The sequence below is a fragment of the Panthera pardus genome, unplaced genomic scaffold (assembly GCF_024362965.1).
Source record: "Panthera pardus isolate Hobbes unplaced genomic scaffold, ASM2436296v1 HiC_scaffold_8, whole genome shotgun sequence".
Lineage (NCBI taxonomy): Eukaryota > Metazoa > Chordata > Mammalia > Carnivora > Felidae > Panthera > Panthera pardus.
This window is the reverse complement of record NW_026527013.1, coordinates 126,449,535-126,470,125: the sequence shown is the minus strand read 5'-3', so window position 1 is coordinate 126,470,125 and position 20,591 is coordinate 126,449,535. Positions and strand designations below refer to the sequence as shown.

At 40.1% G+C, this 20,591-nt stretch overlaps 1 long non-coding RNA gene across 1 annotated transcript in view; it reads left to right on the top strand.

Annotated features, from left to right (window-relative positions):
• Positions 1-20,591, top strand: part of LOC109248451 (uncharacterized) — a 29,762-nt gene that overhangs the window by 5,779 nt on the left and 3,392 nt on the right. The window contains exons 2-3 of the long non-coding RNA XR_008420350.1: positions 3,291-3,386; positions 10,278-10,363. This is a non-coding gene — a long non-coding RNA (uncharacterized LOC109248451). The remainder of the gene's footprint in view (positions 1-3,290; positions 3,387-10,277; positions 10,364-20,591) is intronic.

The following is a 20,591-nucleotide window of genomic DNA, read 5'->3' as shown; positions in this document are numbered from 1 at the left end:
AAATGCATTATTTCATCCTTGGTATTAATTGAGAAATATACACTTTTTCAATTTAAAGACTATCATTGGCATGCCAAAATGACAAATTTTAATTTCTAAAGAAATAAGGAAAAAATTAGGAAAATTTGTCCTATGAAAGAGAAAAATAGGAAAAGAAAAAAAAGCAAAAGAGGAGGAAAATATGTTTAAAAGTACAAAATAAGATGACAAATTCAGAAAGAAATTAATTGTTAAAATGAATATGAATATATTATATAGAAGTATTACAAACAAAAAAATAAAATATTTTAAAAATATAAAACTGGAGAAATTGACAGAAAATATGACAAATAGGAAATTTCACTATGGATGTCCAAGAATCTGGAGAGTAGTAGAGAAAACTATAAAGTTTACAAAATTAATATAATTAATAAGCTTGTATCTCTATTTTTATCTATCATGAATTACACTAATTACAACTATTGATAGTACATTTATAAAAATTGGTATCTTGAGCCACAGAGCAAATCTCAATTATTCCAAAAAAGACATTATACAAACTGATTTTTTATCACGGTGCAATAAAATTGAAAGTTAGTGGCAAATGGTTTTGAAAACTTCTACTTGGAAAGTGAAAAAAAACCCAGCTAAATAACACTGGAGCCAAAGAAGAAATCAAAACTGCAATTAAGGATGATTTAGAAAGTCATTGTAATGACTAGAATGGATTCATTTTAATGGGGTATGGCCAAAGCTATCTCAAAGACATTTCAAGAAGAGTAAGAATACTTGGCTATGCTTTTACCAAATACTGACCCTAAAAAAGGACTAATAAACATATAAACTGAAATTCATAAATTTGAAACAGAACTGATAGATAAAATGGATTTAATTCTGAGCAGGCCAACCAAGAAAACAAAGGAGAGAGAACAACAATATACATCATTTAGTGTGAAAAAGTATATATTACTGTAGAAACATAAAAACATTAAATTCTTAGAGATGACAAGAAAGAGATCAAACAATGAATATAAATCAGTTACTTTCCCTATGATGAGACAAAGGCTTCACATTGAACAGGAATTTAAAACAACAACAACAACAACAACAAGAGATACAACTAAAGCAAATAATCTGAAAATTTTAAATGAAAGGAGGTAGAGATCCACCAAGTAAATACAATGAAGTTGGGGCGGCAATAGTATCTGACAATATAGAATCTAAGGCAAAGGATTAAATAAAACAAAGAAGCTTATTTTTAATGGAAAAGAGTACAATTGCAGTGGACATATGCACCTCTCCATGTCAAATAACACTTTTTTTAGGGTGCCTGGGTGGCTCAGTTGGTTAAGCTTTCGACTTCGGCTCAGGTCATGATCTTGTGGTTCATAAGTTTGAGCCCCACATCTGGCTCTCTGCTGTCAGTGCAGACCCTGCTTCAGACCCTCCGTGTCTCTCTCTCTCTCTCTCTCTCTCTCTCTCTTCTCCCCTGCTCATGCTCTCTCTCTGTCTCTCTCAAAAAAATAAATAACATTCATATAACACTTTCTTGTGTTAGTCCAGAAATAGAGGAAAACTAAAAGACATGAAAAACAAATGATCACAATTGGGATATGTATAGGAAAACCCTTGGAAAATCACTTTTTATGGGCTAGGGCTCTTTAACATTGCCGTATGAAAAATCATCCTATTCTTTGAAAACAAATGGAATTAATAAACTGTGGCAGTTTTTCCAAGCTCTATATTCCTACCCAGAAAGACTGGGTAATGTTTGCAAAATTTCTTTGAGCACTAGCTCTATGTCTAGAAATGACACTTGTTTGCTGTTTAATGTTTCTATTAGAGAAAAAGCAAAAGCAAAGATAGTCCCTCCGTTAGTGTTTCAAATCTAATAGCATTACCATGTGATGTTTCAGCCCTCTAATTCCACCCCAGGAGAAATTTTGCCTGAGGGTTGACACTCCATCGTCTTTGAACTAGCCACCCTATAGAGCCCATCAACACTGACTCCTGTGTCAGGGTAAACTTTTATTCAAAGGAACTAGACTAACATAGAGTCCATGGGACTGCTTGGAGGGAGGGAAAACCAGCTTTATTTTTTTTTCTTCTTAGCAGAAGGATTAAAGCAATTTGGGTAATATTGTCCTGAGATGTCACATACTCTTACAGCGACAGAACTGCACACTATAGTACAGATGTGTGTGTTCGATTGAAGGAGGCAGGTAGGCAGGAGTGGAGCTCATGATTCCACCTCCCATATATCTCCATTCTCTCCCAGGATCAGCCAGCCTCCCGACGTGCAAACACACACAGACCCAGGCTGTGAGTGAAGACGTGGCAGGTCAGAAGGAGCACCTCATGCCATAACTCTTCACACTGCAAGATAGGTGCCATGACTGCCCTGTTTAAAGTCTTGGCTGGGAAACTCAGGTGTCCAGGATGTGGTCACTGTGGGTTGATGTGCAGACAAAATGTGATGTGGGTCTAAAAGTTGGCTCCACCACTGTCTGTACAACCTCTGACAAGTCATTCAACTGAGACATTAATGTACATACTAATCCCTGGAGATACAGTGATGATATAGTTATGAAGCTTACAGTTCGGCAGGATCCCGTATGTGACAAGGGGGCTACCTTGCAGGACCATAGGAAGTTTCAATGGGTTTAACATCTGCAAAGTAGGAGCCCAATATAGATTGGGGGCTCAACAATTACCCCATTTTCTTCACCCTGTTCCTTCCCTCACTGCCTCATTTCCTTGCTTCCTGTGGCCACTCTGTTGCTCCATAGCCCCTCCAAATGAGACTGGGGAGTGAGATGGGAAAAGGCAGAAAATTTACATTAACAAAGCTTTCTATGTTGAAGACCAAAGTACTGGTGAGAGTGGATGCTAACTAGTCTGCTAAGAATTTAGCTAAGGGTTTCTCCTGAATATAAACATCTCTGCCCATCAGTGAAATTTGCCTGAGGTTTGACACATCATGCCTTTATCCAGTTCCATCCAGTTAGAGCCAGGAGACACAATTAAAAAAACAAGTCACCTAAGTGTTTGTGCAAACTAATTAGAATAGATTCTTAAAGAGTTGTATGTTTAGTCTTTGTTGTCTTATGGCATTGACTTTGATACAGACCTCTAATCTTGAAAGTCATATTAAACACAATATTAAACACATATTAAACACACTAAGTTCATATCAAATACATAATGAATAACCTGGTTAATGTAATCTGGCTTATTTCCCTACTGAATAATAATAATAATAATAAATAACAACACCAACAATAATGCTCATTTGTATTCAACTTCCACAGTATCTGATCCTCGAATGAATGTAAGCTGCAAGCTCTTCTACCTTTATGACAGCCCTGAAACATATGTAAGATCCTGAGCTTTCTCAAAAGGCAAAGGTAAGAAATTTCTCCATCCAAGAAAAATCATTGAGAAATAGAGTGACTCTCTACCTGACCAGCTACAGGCTGATATAAAGAGCTGTGTAACCAATGACATCCTACAAATGCACAGCCATAATTATTATAGAATTTCAAATGGGAAGGGGAGTGGTGGTGATTTCCTTTTGTTGTCATTGCAGAGGGTCCTGGGGCATCTCCAGGGCAGCAGATTCAGTCCCTTCTCATCACCATATTATGAACAACTCAATCAGACTGCTGCTTCCTTGGTATTTCTTTTAAGTCCCAATTTACCCCCTTCCTGCTTTAAATGACAACATTATTAGTGGGAGTACTAATACTATAGCTATTACTTTGACTCCTGCCTTTCTTCAGCACCCTTTCCATGCAAAGCACTATTCCAGTGCATTACATAATTAGCTTATTTGGTTCCCTACACTACCCTGTGTGACTGGAATTATCATTGTCTTCATTTTCCGAAGAAGGAACAGGCTTAGAGCTTGTATGAGTTTCCTAGTGCTGCTGTAACAATTACTTCAAACTTAGTGACTTAAAAACAACACGAAGTCATTACCTTACAGTTCTGGAGGTCAGAAGTCTGAAATGGGACACACTGGGCTAAAGCCAAAGTATTGGCAGAGCTGCATGCCCTACTGGAAGCTCCAGGGGAGAATATGTTTCCTTCTCTTTTCTAGTGTTCTAGAGGGTGCCCATGTTCCTTGGTTCCTGACCCTCATCCATTTTCCAAGCCAGCAATGGTGGGTTGAGCCCTCTCACACTGCATCACTCTGATCTCTCTCTGCCTCAGTTTCTTACTTTTAAGGCCACTTGTGATGATGGTGGGGCTACCTGGATAATCCAGAATACCCCGCCCCTTTTTAAGGTCAGCTGATTAGCAATCTTATTTTCCCTCTGCCATGTAACATTTTCACAGGTTCTGACGCTGAGGACATGAACCTCTTTTCAGGGGGCAGATGGGGGACATTATTCTGCCTACCACAGAGATATCACATAACTTGCTACAGGTCATGGAACCGATAAATGGTATTTTCTTGAGTCAAATGTTGGTCTCTTGATTCCAAAGCCTCTGCTAGTAACCCCAACCCACACTGCTGCCCAGTAACATTCTACCAACAACATCATTTCCTAAGACCCTTTTCTGTGGCAGACACTATCCTAAATACTGGTGGTTCATATACGAATAAGAGTTAACCTCTACCCCAGAAAAGCTCACAAGCTTGAGGATGAGGGGAGAGTGGCTTGTAAATATTAATAAATAATTATAGTGGTAAATGAGAAGTATATGTCAAAGACCATGGGTACACAGAGGAGGGAGTAATTGATTCTACAGGAGTGGAAGGCCTTGTGGGATGGGGTTGGAGAGGATATGTAATGTGATCTAAAGGATAATTAATTCAGTAGGCAAGGAAGGAGGTGAGGAATGCTTCACGCACAGAGAATGATGATGGGAGAAAGGCTGAACAATGGAAGTGACCATCTGTGGGAAAAATCATTCATTTTTGTGGGATCAGGCTGAATATCTGAGGTGAAAGTGGAAACTAGGTTGGAATGGGTTCTGAGAGAGAAGAGCCTTTCAGGACATACTGAAAGTTCAGGTTTCATGGTGGAGAAAATGGAGTGCCATCAAAAGATTCCAAGGAAGGGAGGATCATGATCAAACTTGCACACTGAGAGTTCTAGTCGAGTATCTTTGCAGAAGATGAATTAGTTGGCAGGTTAGGGGGATGCAGTAGGGGCTGAGGTCAACATCCAGATGAGAGATGGTAAGAGGTAAGGAATGGCCAGTAGCCATGAGAATGGAGGGTAAAAAGCATATCCAAGACATTGCTGAGATGGACTCAATAGACATTAAGGCACTAATTGTGAAGGGTTATGGGACAGATGGTGATAAGGTAAGTGGTGTCAAGAATTACCCAGAGGATCTCTAAGTTAAAGGTACACAGTTACACCCTAAACAGATGTGGAATTTCATACAAACCCACCCTATCATTCATCGCCAAACATATTTGTAAACTCAGTGTCATAGATTTCTGTGGGGGGGGGGGAACAATCTTCTCTCTGGAGCTTGACTCTCTTTACAAAATCATGTAGAAGGAATTGCTAATTATGGCCAAAGTGGTGCTTGATTATGAGGAGTGGGCGGAAGGGGGGGTGGATATTCATGAGAGAGAGAGAGAGAGAGAGAGAGAGAGAGAGAGAGAGAGAGAATATTTGGAGGGAAGTATGCCCTTTCTAAAACAACTGGTCATATAACTGAAGAATAAGGCTCCCCTTTCCCTCCTCCACGCAGAACTACTATGAGTGGAGAATCAGCCTTCTGCTTCCCTCCCAAGACACTGACATGTCCCAATTGTCTAAGGAAATCTGGGATAGGTCATCTGATGACCGGTTTGGCAGTGGCAAGATCTATTAGGAGGAACTAAATCTTAGGGGTGTATGTGTCTGTGTGTGTACTTGCTTATGTGTTTCTGTCTGTGTTTCTTCACATATATCCATGTGTATGTTCATGGTAGAGTTGCCAGACTTAGCAAATAAAAATACAGGGCACACAGTAAAATTTGAATTTCAAGTAAACGGCAAATAATTCTTTTCAGGTAAGTATGCCCCATATGTGTGTTTGTGTATGCAATATTTAAAACTCATTTATCCTAAAATATTGCTCATCATTTGCCTGAAATTCAAGTGTAGAACCCATGTTTTTGTGTGTGAATTTGTGTGTGCTGTGTGGGACTCCGTGTTTACGTGTGTTTTGTGTTTGCTTATATGCCTTGGTGTTTGTGTGCGTGTGTGCATCTGGGTTAGCGGATGCCTAATAAGAGATTTAGCCATTCATCCCCTGGAAAAAATAGAACACTTCACATAGAAGAAAAAAAAAAACAATCAGATTTTTTCTATTATTAATTTTGACTTTGAACAAGTCACAGAAGAGTAAAGAGGTTGAGCAGATTCATCCATTTAAATATTTATTGACCATTATAGGAGCAGAAGGTACAAAGGCAAATAATTCATAGAGGGCTCACAGTCTAGAGAAAGGACGTCTATACAACAGATGAGGTTATGACGTAGTAAATGCCACGATAATCGTGCCAGCCGAGATCCCAGTGACTGCAGCAGTACCTTTCACTTCTTTGTGTCTGTGTAGCCAGGGCAGCATGCAGACAACAGATATTTCAATGTGATGCTTTTACCACTTGGAATCTTTAAATTACGATTATTGGAAGCATGCTTGCTGCTCTGCTAAGCACAGATGATCACCCAGTCATTCAGCTGAGGGAAGCATTGCTCTATTCGTCAGGTTTGTTTGTTTTTAATACTAGCACTATTCGTGAAAGCCAAGAAATGCCCCTGAATTCTTCACTGAAAGCATTTATTAGCAGCCCTCTTGTACTGTCATCATGGACAGTATACCTTGTAGTTTTAAAGGGCTGCCTGCTTCCCCTGCTAGGTATCTGAGCTCCCTCAGCATTGGTTCCAGACGCTTCTCTGCCTCTCCTGGATTTTTTGCACTTTTGTTGTTCACCCACCATTTTCAGGACCTGTCTTTCAAATAAAATTAGCTGGGTAAGTGAGATATTGGCCATTCTGGCTTGAAATCTGTCTCAAGTGAGCATTCACACCCCTACAGAAAGCTGCCTTCATGTAATAATTGAGGAATTATGTAGGAGTGTCTGCATCCAATGGTGTATAGTTAGAAGACAGGCCAAGCTGCTACAGCAAAGAAGCCTCAGTGGTGGCAACAAGACAGAAGTGTATTTCTCACTCACATAGTAGTCTGAGCCCAAGCTGTCTTGGCTGACATGCAGTCCCAGAGGGACAAGGAGCCCAGTTCCTTCTGGCTTGTTGTTCTGCTGCCTTCAATCCATGGCTGCTAGCCCACAGTTGGCTGTCACCAACATGGCGGCATCTCAGTCAGCCAAAAGAGGGAGAGGACGAGGAACACAAGCCCAGTTCCCTTCAAAGGCCAGACTTGGAAGGTACACCAGCACCTCCCCCAACAGCTGCAGGTGAGAATGCGAGCTTCAAAAGAGGCCAGAAATATGATCTTCATCAGGCTATCACTGTGGAAGAAAGGAAGAGTGGATATTGGGGCAACTAGTAACCTCTGCCCCAAAATCATCTCCCTTGAACCATTTAGAACACTCAGGGAAAATAGCCTTCAGAATATACCTGTCTGTCTATAGCTGTGCAGAGCAACAACCAACACTAACTGAGCATTCGCTGTGTTCCAGATTCTGTGAGAATCATTCACTGTGTGTTATTTTACTCAATTCTGATAGGCAAAGAGCCTGAGAGGTGAAATGACTTACTCACTGATAATTATTGGTGCTAAAGGGAGCATTTGGTCCCATGACCTTTCCCACATATCACCCTGGGTCATATAATCCACTGGTGACTATGTGAATGCCTTAGCTAGGTGCTGGATTCTTGGTTGCCAGCTCAGAATCACTACCATCCCCATCTACGTCTCCTCTGCATTGCAGAAGCAAAGCAGGAACTACATTTCCCAGAATGCCATTCTCTGCAGGATCCAGGTAAAAGCATCAGTGAGAGATATCTGGAAGCAGAAGAGAAGCAGAGGCCTTATCCTGCAGAGGTGATTGTGTCTAGATGCATGGTCAGATGCAGCTTCACAACAGCTTTCCACCAGTTCTTGAGAATTTCTGGCTTTGGTGTTTCATGCTGAGATCATGGAGGGTTGCCTCTCTGACTTTCACACCTTGGCCCTTCCAGAGGTTACATAAATAAATCCCTGATGACTATGTAAAACTCTCCATACCTGGTACACATAGACTGATCCCTCACAGATACAGAATGTAAGATGGTGAGATCAGGCAGAATTCTTTGTGTATGGCAGAAAGAACACTACCATTGGAACTGAATGAACTGGGTTTGAATCTAGCTTTCTCAACTCACCAAGCATGTACTTGGGCACACCACTGAAATTATGAGAGCCTCCACATTTTTCATTTATCAGATGGAACACCATTATCTGTAAAATCATTGGGAGGATCACATGTGGTAAAATATTATAACAAGTAACACAGCACGATAGTAGAATATTCTTGTCATTATTACTTACAATAATAATAACCAAGCATATTATTCACATTATCTCATGTAATTCTAAAACAACTCTCATTACTATTATCATTCCTATTTTACAAGTGAGAAATCTAAGAAACAGAGAACTGAATTACCTTACAAGTGACTCACAGCTAGCTCCTGACAAAACCAGAAATTGAACCCCTGTCTCTAGTTCTAGAGCTCACACTCTTAACCACTATGTGTTGAGCTTCCTGTTAATACACATTTCAACTAGCTTGTTTATTTCCGCCTTCTTCCTCAACAAAGAGTTTACTAGAATTGCCAACAAGAACTAAGTCCAGAGAAGAGACTTTATGGGCATCCACTTATGTGGAATAATGTCCTAATAATTTCAAGAATCCAATACAGAATTGGTCCATCTGGTAAGGTGCCTGGTCCCTGAGTACTTTCAAGACAGAGCTCAAGGAAAACTTACTTAAAGGCAGTAGTGCTCAGCCTGGGACGACTATAACCTCCAGAGGACAACTGGCAATGTTTGCAGACATTGTCACGTCTGGAGATCAAGTAATAACAGCATCTAGTGGGGAGAGGCCAGGGATGTTGCTGAATACACTCCAGTGCACAGGGCAACCTCCCTCCCTGCAAACAACGAATTATCTGGCCCTATTCAACAGTGTTTCTGTTGAGAAATTCTGCATCACAGGACGTGCCGTGAGGTTTTTAGCTCCTGATATGTATTACATGGGGCATCCTCTAAGATTATGTTATCAAATGTGGTAGTCACTTGCCATGTGTGACAATTTAAATTAAATTAAATTAAATCAAACATTTAATTCCTCATTCACACTAGCCACACTGCAAGTTCTCAGTGGCCAGATATGACTAGCAGCCATTGTATCAGACAGTACAAATTTATAGAACATTCCATTATCTCAAAAAGTTCTTTCAGACAGTGCTGCTGCAAGAACTTCTTACTCCAAAATTCTATTAAATATCTCAAGCTACAGTTCCTTGCATGTTATGAGAAACCAAATATTAAAATGATGATTTTTAAAACAGATAAAATAGGGCATATTTACTTATATTGTAAAAATGATCTTTTAAATGTGAATGTTTCTAATATTAAAAATGATCTTCTAAACGTGAATATTTCTAATATATTTGATGGCTTATCTCCTTGTTAAAAATCTGATTTATTTGGTTATAGATCATTAAAACTGGGAAGAGAATAGAAGCTTAAAGCTAGAATTGGCAAAACCGCTATAAATTGAAGCTCAAGAAAAGGACTTGAGACAGCTCTGAAATTGCTATGTAAACCAAAGATTTTTTATGAAGTTGTAGAATTTCTTAGTTTAAAACAGGGTCTTCCTGGAGTGCTTGGGTGGCTCAGTCAGTTGAGTGTCTGATTCTTGATTTCGGCTCAGGTCATGATCCCAGGGTTGTGAGATCGAGCCCCCCTACCCCGTCAGGCTCTGAGCTGTGCTAAGCATAGAGCCTGCTTAAGATTCTCTTCTCTCTCTCTCTCTCTCTCTCTTTTTCTCTCTCTCTCTCCCTCTGCCCCTCTCCCCAACTTGTGCGTGTGTGCACCTTCTCCCTCTCAAAAAATTAAAAATTAAAATTAAATGGGGTCTGCTTAATATTTTTGGTTCAGATTTGTATAATTGTTTTTAGGGAACACAAAGTTCTTGGGGAATCTGATGAATGGTATTGATCCCCTATTCGCAAGTGGGACCATGTACACATAGATACGTACTGATACAATTTTCTTTACAACTCATGCATTTAATCACTTCATAAAGCTTAGGTAAACTCTGTGTTTTCCAGCTGATCTCTCCAGATGAGGAACTTGAGGCCCTGGGAAATGAAGTATCGTGTCCAAGTTTACACAGTGACGGAACCTGAATCAGAAGGTGGATATTCTAAATTTCAAACCTTATACATTCATTAAGAAATACTAGTTTCTATAAAGTAGCAAAGAAATTAATCAACTGTGTGATACAAGATGTACTATCCAAAGTCTTCTGCTTGGCCTCTCTGAAGGGAGGGAAGGGGATAGTGCTTAAAAAGCAATGAAATGTTTTCCAAAATTGCCAGAGGGCAGAATACAGCCGATTCAGTACTCCATGGTGTGGATTGTATAGCTCTGAATGAAGCAACATGTTCTGTAATTTCTGATTTTTATCAGAATGTTTCTTTTTTGAGAATCCATTGCCTTTCTCCATACAACATGTTCCCAGTAATAATAATACGAGCTCCTCACCAACATGCCTCCATATTTTTCATCAAGGCTTAGGAAGCAGTTTGTGAATTCCCTCTTGAATAGCTCATTAAGTTATTTGCTTTGGTTCCTGCCTCCTATCTCCTGTGTTCTGTGTCCTTATTTGTCCTTTTTCTTAAAAGCCAACAAAGAGCCAAGAAACATCCCTTATGTAAAATTCCAAGATTTTACTCCTGAGCTTAATTATACAAAGTCGTGCCTGTTCTATACTTATGGCTTTTCAAAGTGTGCCATTATGTAGAACAGCAAGCACAAGCAAAAGGTAGCAAAGCTCATTGAAAGTCTAATCCACGAAGCACTGTCCCTATTGAAATACTGTAAATAGAAATAATATTCAGGAAAACAGAGATTTCCTCTAAAGCTGTGCCCAACTCATCTATTCACAAACCTCAAACTAAGTTCGGCAAATCAAGTACACTTAGTCCAACGTCTGGAACATAGCAATGAGTTTAAAAAAAAAAAAGGTGTGGAGTGAATACACTATTTTTATTTCCCCGTTTGCCATTCACTCTTTGTTCTCCATCCTCTTCTTTTGGTCCCTGTCCTGACCCCTGTAGACCACATCGCCCAGGCTTTCTTGCCAGGTGGCCACCCGTTGGCTACAGGCAATGAGAGGTTGGAAAATGGAAAGACAGACACAGTAAGTACCTCTTCCCGTGCCCCTCTCCTGCACTTTGCTTCTGGTATGGCTGTGTCCTCCACAACCACAGCTCCCATTGTGTGGCCCCTTTCTATGGCACCAGCTCTTCCTAGGCTCCAGAAGCTGTACTGTCTCCTCTTACCCCTTTAGGTCTAAGACCCAATTAACAACTTCCTACACTGCTGGTTCCTGGATGTCTCCACATCCTTTTTTGTTCCTTCGACCCTGCACATGTCTCAGCAAACCATTTGTCTTAGTAAGCTTGGGCTGCTATAACTAAATACCATAAACTGGGTGGCTTAACAGACAGAAATTTATTTCTCACAGTTCTGGAGGCTGGGAAATCTAAGGTGAAGGTGTAGTCTGATTCTGTGGTGAGAACCCACTTACTAGACAGCTGTTTTTTGGCTCTAAGTTTACATAGTGGAAGGGATGAAAGATCTCTCTTAGTGGGAAGGTCACTAATCCGATTCAGAAGGGCTTCGCCTTCATGATCTGATCACATCTTAAAGCCTGCCTCCTAGTGCCACCATTTTGAGGGGTAGGACTTCAACATATGAATTTTAGGGGGACCCATTCAGCCCATAGCACCATCCCTTCATTAAAATGGAACCAGATGAGGGGTGTCTGGGTAGCTCAGTCAGATAAGCATTTGATTTCAGCTCATGTCATGATTTCCTGGTTGGTAGGTTCGAGCCCCACATCGGGCTCTGTGCTGACAGCTCAGATTCTGATTTTGCTTCTATGCCTCCCTCTCTCTCTCTCTCTGCCCCTCCCCTGCTTGTGCTCTCTCTCTCTCTCAGAAATAAACAAAAAAACTTAAAAAATTGAACCAGATGAGTTAAATTTTGTTCTTCATTATCGGTGAATAAGTGAAAAGATTTAGAAAACCAGCTTTAAAGTAATGTTGAATGTTTAATTTTTAACATTAAGGAATAAAGCTATAAATACTAAAATCACTTCCCAATATATTAAAATTTCAATTACTGAAATGTTATCTACAAATAAGTTTTAATTTACAAAAATTTATACTCACATTTATATAATATATGCCAGGGATCAGGGGCAGGTAATATAATTCAGAAAACTGATCTAGGTGTCAAGAAAAAAAAGTGCTAAGAGCATTAATAAATGACAATTGGCAATTAATTTATACCTCCATTATCAACTAGAGGTTTACTTCATGTATATATATGTATAGGTATATGTATATGTATATGTATATGTATATGTATATGTATTGTAAATAATCCCCACCAATCATAAAATTGACACAGCTGGTATATCATCTAAGGTCCAACTTCCAAGTTAGAGCAAAATCTTCTCATATCATAACTACATAGGTTTAGGGAGGTGGGGTCCAAGCAGGGCTTGAACGTAGGCTGGAGTCAGTTTTAGGTTATAGGTATGAGCCATAGGGAGACACATCATAGCCAAAAGGATTGGTTATCCATCAGGAAACAAGGCTTGAATGACTTTAATGTAGAAGGTAGGTTGAAAGCCAGAACCAGAGTTTCGGGCCCGGAGACACCAGTCTGTCTTTGAATGAATGTTCTCTTTCTTCTTTCATAAACATACTCCCTCTCACACTGTTGCTCACTCTCTTTCACTGTCTCTCTCATTATAGTCCATAGTATTTATTCTTCTTATTTTTTTCTTATTTTTCTTACCATTCTAAAAAGTAAGAGATAGTCAACATAGAAAAAATACCAAAGAAATAAAGATAAGCAAAAAGAAAATAAAACATAAAATGACCAATAATCTTTTCATACTGAGATAACTAGTTTTCACAGTTTGATGCATACACTTCAATACGTGGGTGATTGATGGCAAGCGAGGTGAATAAATGATAGGTGGTATTTCCTAGCCAAAAATAATCGAATGTACATGTTTTATAACTTGCTGTTTTCACTTAACAGTATGTTTTAATATCTTTCCAAGTTATTGCCTACCGTTCTGCAGCATCATTTTTATAGCTGAAAAATATTCTATTGTATGAATTTGTCATTGTTTGTTTACCCAATTCTTGGAAATTTAAATTCTTTTCCATATTCCCTACTTTTAACCATGCTATAAAAGATATCCTTATAATTTTTGCTACTTCAATAGCAGGGTTATTGTTATTATCTAGATACTTTAGAGTAATGGCAAAGAGCTTTGCCTACTCTTCTTACCCCTGAGCTATGGCTGTGATTACAAACACAATAATCATAGGATCAGCTTAGTTTTAAAGGGATATTCAATCCATTGTTGCCATTGTTGCAGGGCCTCCCTGCTATCAGTATCCCTTTCCCCACACACTGTTATATTGACCAGGTAATCTGGGGAAATTAGTTAACATTTTATTCAGTATTTCTTTTTTTCTTATGAATATAAAGTGGCAGAATGAAAGGAGACACATACTAATTCTAATTCTCTCACATACTCACATACACACACTAAATGTAATGCATTTCACAAATGTGTGAGAGAGTGCATGTATACATGGCGGACTGTCTCTACTGATGCCTCATGCTGTTCCTACCGTGGGCATGATAGGCAGAGTGTATATGCCAAGGACGGGACTGGGAATGAGGAGCCTCTGATTGCCTGGGTCCAACTCTCAAGTCAGCTGCCTGTCATGTCCTCTTGATTACCTCCTCCAATGTGACTACCATTTATTGAGCACTTACTATGTGCCAGGGGACTTTATATGGTTATCTTATTTAATCCTAATAACCTTATGAGAATGAGGCAATTGAGGAAGAAAGATTTTATAACTTAACCCAGATCACAAGGCTATTAGGTAATAAGTGTCATATACCAAAGCATGTTTCTCAAATATTACCAAGAAGTTTGCCACTAGGAACATTGGGAAATGAAATCCAGACTGTATTTGTCCAAATAAATAAATAAATAAGTAGCCAACCAAGCCAAATCAAAATGGGCATTTGCTGTGTAATTTAATAGCCTAGATCCTTATTTGGTGATGTCGCAAAACAAAATAACTTTAATCCAGGTGCCTCTCCCATCCCCAAAAAATTTCAGTAAAAATGATTTATTAACATCTGAATGTGGTTGTTAACAAGGTCCTGGAGAACACTGCAGGGTAGACTTGTTTTTACTTATTCTTCTTTGCTGTGAGCTTTTTCCTGTCTCTGTTCCTTCATGTATAGAATCCTATTTCTCTATAGTTCCCTTCCCCTCCTTTTAAAAGTATTTATGCCATAGTTACGTCTCCCCCATTTGAAAGTGAACCCTGTGAGAGTGAAGAAAGAAAGAAAACTAGCATTTGAATGCCTGCAACGAATCCCACCGAGAAATTCATATACATTATTTGAGTGGGCAGGAACCAAACCCAATTCCTCTTTATAGGTGCTGTGCTTATTATACGGCATAATTTTGCAGCCTGTGGGCCAACACAAACCGCTTCTTTTGTTCTGTCGACTTTGATGCACTTTGTCGTATGTGTGCATATTTACGTTTTCAAAATCATATATTAATCGACTTGGTACCATAAGGCAAAGTCTGAAACTAACAGACTGTTGATGTAATGCAAAAGATACAATGAAGATACTAAAATGAAACTAGGATGTAGACACCTAAAAGATCCCCAGGGAAATGCTTCAATAACAACGTGGAACTCCGTGAATTAGGAGAGCGGAAATGGATGCCACAGGCAGAAGAACAAACTGAGTTAAGGAGGGCCCATCATTATGATGATTTAGTACAGAATCTACTTAAGGGGAAAACACTTGGGGATGTGGGAAGAAGAGGATTGAGAGGAAGCAAATTGACATTCCAGTCCTTCTCTTTGTGGCTGTTAAGATAATTCTGGTCGTACCCGCAGGGAATTAATTATATCTCATAGTAATAGTTAGACTCCACTCATATCATAGTCTTGCCTTGTGGTCAAATTTACTAATCGCCGAAAATTGTCCTGCATCCAGTACTAACTTTCTGAAAGGGAAGTAAACCCTTAGACCACAGATGGACCTTACTGCCCTTGGTTTATGATCTTCCATCATTATGCTGACGGTTGGCAGCCTCTCCGGCATTTTCTCTAAATGTCTCAGTTGAAGGGAAAAATGGGCTTTTTTATGGCTCTGGATCTATCTTCTGTCACTGAATTTATTTCCTCTTTTGGGCCCTGGATCCTGTTCTTTCCCTCCTGCTAACCACTTTTGTTCATTAATCACCCCTTTCTCACATTTATCTTCAACCTTCCATCTCCAAGCTCTTCCATATTTACAAAAACCAACAAATAAACAAACAAAAAACCACAAAGAAACTACTACCTTATATGCCTATGTCCTAACCAAACATCTTGGAAATTTTTCTATATTCCTTATTTCCAATTCTCCACCCCCTTCTGTGCCAACGCTCCCCTGAAAGTCCTCTCAGCAAGCTGATCAATGACCTCCTAATGCCAAACCCAGTCCTTTTTTTGCTTGACATCTTTGTAGCATTTAACAATTGAATACTTTCTCATTTTTAAAACTCTTTCATGTATTTGCTTCCACAAACTCAATTCCATCTACTCTTTTCTTATCACTTCTCCCCTGGGTTTCTGCTAAAGGCATCTTTATAAAATGGATTTCCTACTTCTTAGTTTTGCCTTTGTCCAGTCTACTCTTCTTGCTCGGTGCTAGAATTTGCATTTTTGAAATGAAATCTGTCACCCCTTAATGATGTCTTATTGTTTTCAGGATAAAGTTTAAATGCTGTCACATGGCTGATAATATCCTCTTATTCCAGCCCCACCTTACTTGCTGAAAAGGAAATTGCTTGCCCCAGATTTCTTCACTTTCTGTTCCCTTAAGCTGGAACCAGACATTGCAGTGACCTGTTCTCAATTATGCACCGGTGGCTCCTGACCATCACATAGCAAAGCTATTCACCAGTCTAGGCTAGCAAGACAACTCTGTGAGAGAGAAGATCTATCTTATTTGGGGTGTTGTACTTTGGGGTTATTACTTTACCCTCGTCTTTACTGAAACTGGTTAAACTGGTTTCTCCTCATGCCATGTGGCCCTCATCTTGAATTGGATCCTGTGTTCCATTCAAACCAGGCTAGTTGAATTTCCAAAGCGTCCACGTTCTCGTCCACAAACTCTCCATGTTTATGTACGTGCTGTTCCCTCTGTCTAGAGTCTGCCCCTATCTCTGCCTTACTATTCTTATTCATGACTTAGGACTCCAGTCAAGTGTCCGTCCCCATTTGAATCCTTCCCTAATATGCCCCTCACCCCCGTACTTTGCCCCCACAGCACTCTGCGCATTTTACCACAAGGTCTGTGATCACTGGTTTACCTGTGTGTTTTCCCTCTGATTATGAGCATCTTGATGGCAGAGGTGATCTTGTATCTCTGGCATATAGTTGGGGCTCAGCAAATGTGTACTCAGTGAGGAGTCAGAGAAGCTCAGTATGTTCCAAGTTTCCCTAGAAGAAGTCTGTGTGTATCTGTGAATATGTGTACATGTGTCTGGGATTGAGCCATTTTAACAGAAGTACCAGGAGCCTAACAGCCAGAGGCTGGGAGTGTAGCCAGTATCTTTAGAGAGTGCTGAAGGAGCAAGCTGGGACTAAGGGTTCAAATGCCAAGTCCAAGGATCAGGAGCAAGGGAGATCAGGAGGAGAGTAATCAGGACAGTCTTATAGAAAGAAGGATAATGGCCCCTACATATTCCATGTCCCAAACCGCTGAACCTGTGAATGTGTTTGGCTACATGGCAAAGGAGACCTAATGGTGCAGATGGAATTAAGTCTGCTAATCAGTTGGTCTTAGAATAAGGAGATTATCCTGGATAATCTAGTGGGCCCAGTGTAATTCCAGGGGTCCTTAAAAGTGGTATATTGAGGCAAAAGATGGAGAAAGCAGAGAGATGGCAGGGTAAGAAGGATTCAGTCTAATATTGCTGGCTTTGGTGATGAAGAGCAGCCGTGAGCCAAGGAATGAGGGCAGCCTCTAGAAGCTAGAAACAGTAAGAAAGTGGATTCTCCCTTAGAGCCTCCAGAAAGGAAGACAGGCCTGCCAACACCTTGATGTTAGCCCAGTGAGACCCATTTCACACTTCTGACCTCCACATCTGCAAGATGATAAACACGTGTTGTTTTCAGACACTGAATTTGTGGTAATTTGTTGCAATAGAAAGAGAAAACGAATAAAAGTTATCACCAACTGAATGAACTTGGACAAGACACTTAATCTCCCTAAACCTCCTGCCTCATCTTATTGACAGGGATCATACTCATTCTGTGATTGTGAGGATTAAATGAGATATTGTATCTAAAAATCTTGGTAAATTGCTTGGCACAGAGTAAGTACTTTGTGAACAGGAGTAATTGCTGTTATTATTATCGTCATTGTTATTGTTCACTAATTTGCCCAATACCTCTAGGGTAGAGGGGAAGGAAGAGACAGAGACAAAAACATGGCAAACAACACAATAAATGTCTATTTTGGAAATCTGCAGGCATATTTGGTTTTAGCTCTCTTGTAATGTGTCTTCTTAACTCACAGAATGTGCTTCATTTCCTTCTGCTCTCTCTCTCTCTCTTGCTTTAGGTATTAAGATCTATTTTAAATTTAGTCATTTCAAAGCCTCCTTGGCATCGTGTAAATGTCGCACCATTAAATATATATTCAATGAGCGCTCGAGCAGGCTGCCTTCCCCGCCAAGAAATGGAGTCCCGTAGGTGGGCAGGTGGAGGAACTGACAGACACCACCCCCACGGCCCCCCACCCCCACCTCCACCCCCACCCCCCCGACAAGCCCATCAACTCTGCTGTCCTTACTGAGCAGAATCACGTTTTATGAGCTCCAAATCAGGATGTGTGGTCTGACAAGCACGTTTTCTCCCGAGTTCTAATTTAGTTTTATGAAAAGGTTTTCACAGGTATTAAATTAAATCACATGAAATTTAGTGGATAGTCTTTGCTGCAAAGAATAAAATCTCAAGTAAAAAATTCAGGGAAAACATATATCAGTTTTTATAATATTTGAAATTTGAATTATCGGTGACAATCTAGACTGTAAGGCTTGGTGGCCATCTGGTGTGGAGGGGTGCAGTTTGCTTCTATTGTGTTTTGTTTTCCTTTGCTCTCAGGTATCCCCTTCCCTGACTCTTACCCCTGAGTCATGCTGCACCATTCTAATGACGCGACCCTCATGAACTGCCAGACATAGAACGCCAATTCCTGGGTGAAGGAATAGATGTGTGATGCCAGCTTGGCTGATCATGATACGCCTTCACCCTGGCCAGTGATTGGCCCCATGGATAGGTCCATGATCCAAATGGAGCCAATTTCATACAGACAGATGAAGAACATGACTTTCTTTCCCCTAGAATAAGAAGCAGTGGAAAGCTATGTAGGAGTTGTTGCCCGCCATGTTTGCCACCACAAAAAGGAAACACATCTGCAGGAAGTGAATGGGGCCAAAACCAGAAAGAGGCAGGACTGAGAAGTGGAGAGGAGAAAAAAAAAAAACAAAAAACAAAACAACCCTAATGACATCTCTGAGCCCTCAGACCCAGCAGTGCCTAACACCACTTATTCCCCATCCTTCTCTGTACATGAGCCAATAAATCTTTTTTAAGTGGGATTTCTGTCACTTGAAATTGAAAGAGCCCTGGCTAATACACAGGGTTATTGCAAAAACACTGTCAAAAAGAGACCTCAGAAACCAACCCAGAGGTTGGCCAAACAGACACAGGAAGAAAACAGAGTGATATAGCAGGCGATAAGGCGGGGAAGAGCACAAGACTCAGAGTCAGAACAGCAGGGTTTATATTCCAGCTCTGCCATTTACCAACGACCTTGGAAAAAGTAAGGTGCAACCTTGGATGACAGCGTAACATTTCCACTTAATGGTCTATAGAGTGGATGACTATCCTATTGTTGCCATATATAACATGATGCTCTGAACACTCTTTGTAAATGTTAAGTGCTTGAAAATGGCACTTATTACATAGAGAGCAGCACCATAAAAAAGACTGTGGATTGAAACATAGACTGAAAAGGAGAAGCTAGGCTGTAAGTCACTGAACTCTTGAGAGAGAAATATGGAAATCAGTTAATGGTTGGATCTTCTATAAGGAATCTCAAGGTCAGACAATACTGAATGTCAGTGGTTTGAGTAAAAACATAGGCAAAATCTATGCAAAAACTAGAAAACAATTCTAAGGCTGTGTGTGGGATAGGAGAAGAAAGAGAAGAAAAGAGAACCAACACTTGTGAGATGTCCACAGTATCTCACTTGTATACCATGCATGCTCTCACATAACCCATGAAGTAATGCTGCGAATGTCAGGTATTAGTGTCCCCAGTTTAGACTTGGGGAAAACAAGGCTCAGTGCTTACAGTCAAGCCAAGATCTTAAGATTCTACAACTGGATCGCTAGACTATTCCACTGTCCATAAAATACATTTGAGCTAGACTTTGGAGCTTAGGTGAGGATATGCTTAGTTTTCTTTCCAGATTATAAAGACCAATAAACCAATATTTTAAATAAAATTTTAAATTTTAAAAATTTTGTTGGGAATGGTTTTCTGCTAGATTTAAAGTCTAGTGCTTTTAGTAGTTACTAGGGCAGGGAAGGAGCAGAGAAGGAGGGAGAGAGAAGTGTGTTTCTCTTCATCTGGGTGTCAAGAATCATGAAGGGTCTGAGATTTTAGCCTGCTTACACACGAATTAACTAGGCTGTTACTATTTTGTGGATGCTGGCAGAAGACATAAGACTCGTGGCCAAAGAGACAAAGGCCTTTATGATTCATGGCAAAAGTAGTAGTCAGAGCTTTATGTTGGTTTATGTCGGTTGGTTCCCAATCCCCACCACCAAGGCCCATGAAGGAGACAGAGAAAGCCCATGGTGAGTGCCCACACATGGTATGGGTTACATTACAGGAGGGGAACACTAAAACTAGGGATTTATTGCTTTTATAGCAAGTGAAGGCAAGACTATTCTTTGTTTGGGGGAGATGTTACCATCATCCCTCAAGATTGCCTTCTGCAAACACAACTCTGAGAAACATCCTACGTGTGGAGGAGGCTGGGCCTTGCATTTTGGGCATACCCAGCAAGAATGTGTAGGGAGGCTGAGGGCCCACGGTGAATTGCCTCTCCCAGCACTGAATCCTTCTCTAGACAACAATGAGGTCTTGTTCCTACTTACCCTCTCCAACTGCAGTTTCATTCTTTTGCTCTCCATTGAGATCATCCCTTGCACATATCTCTT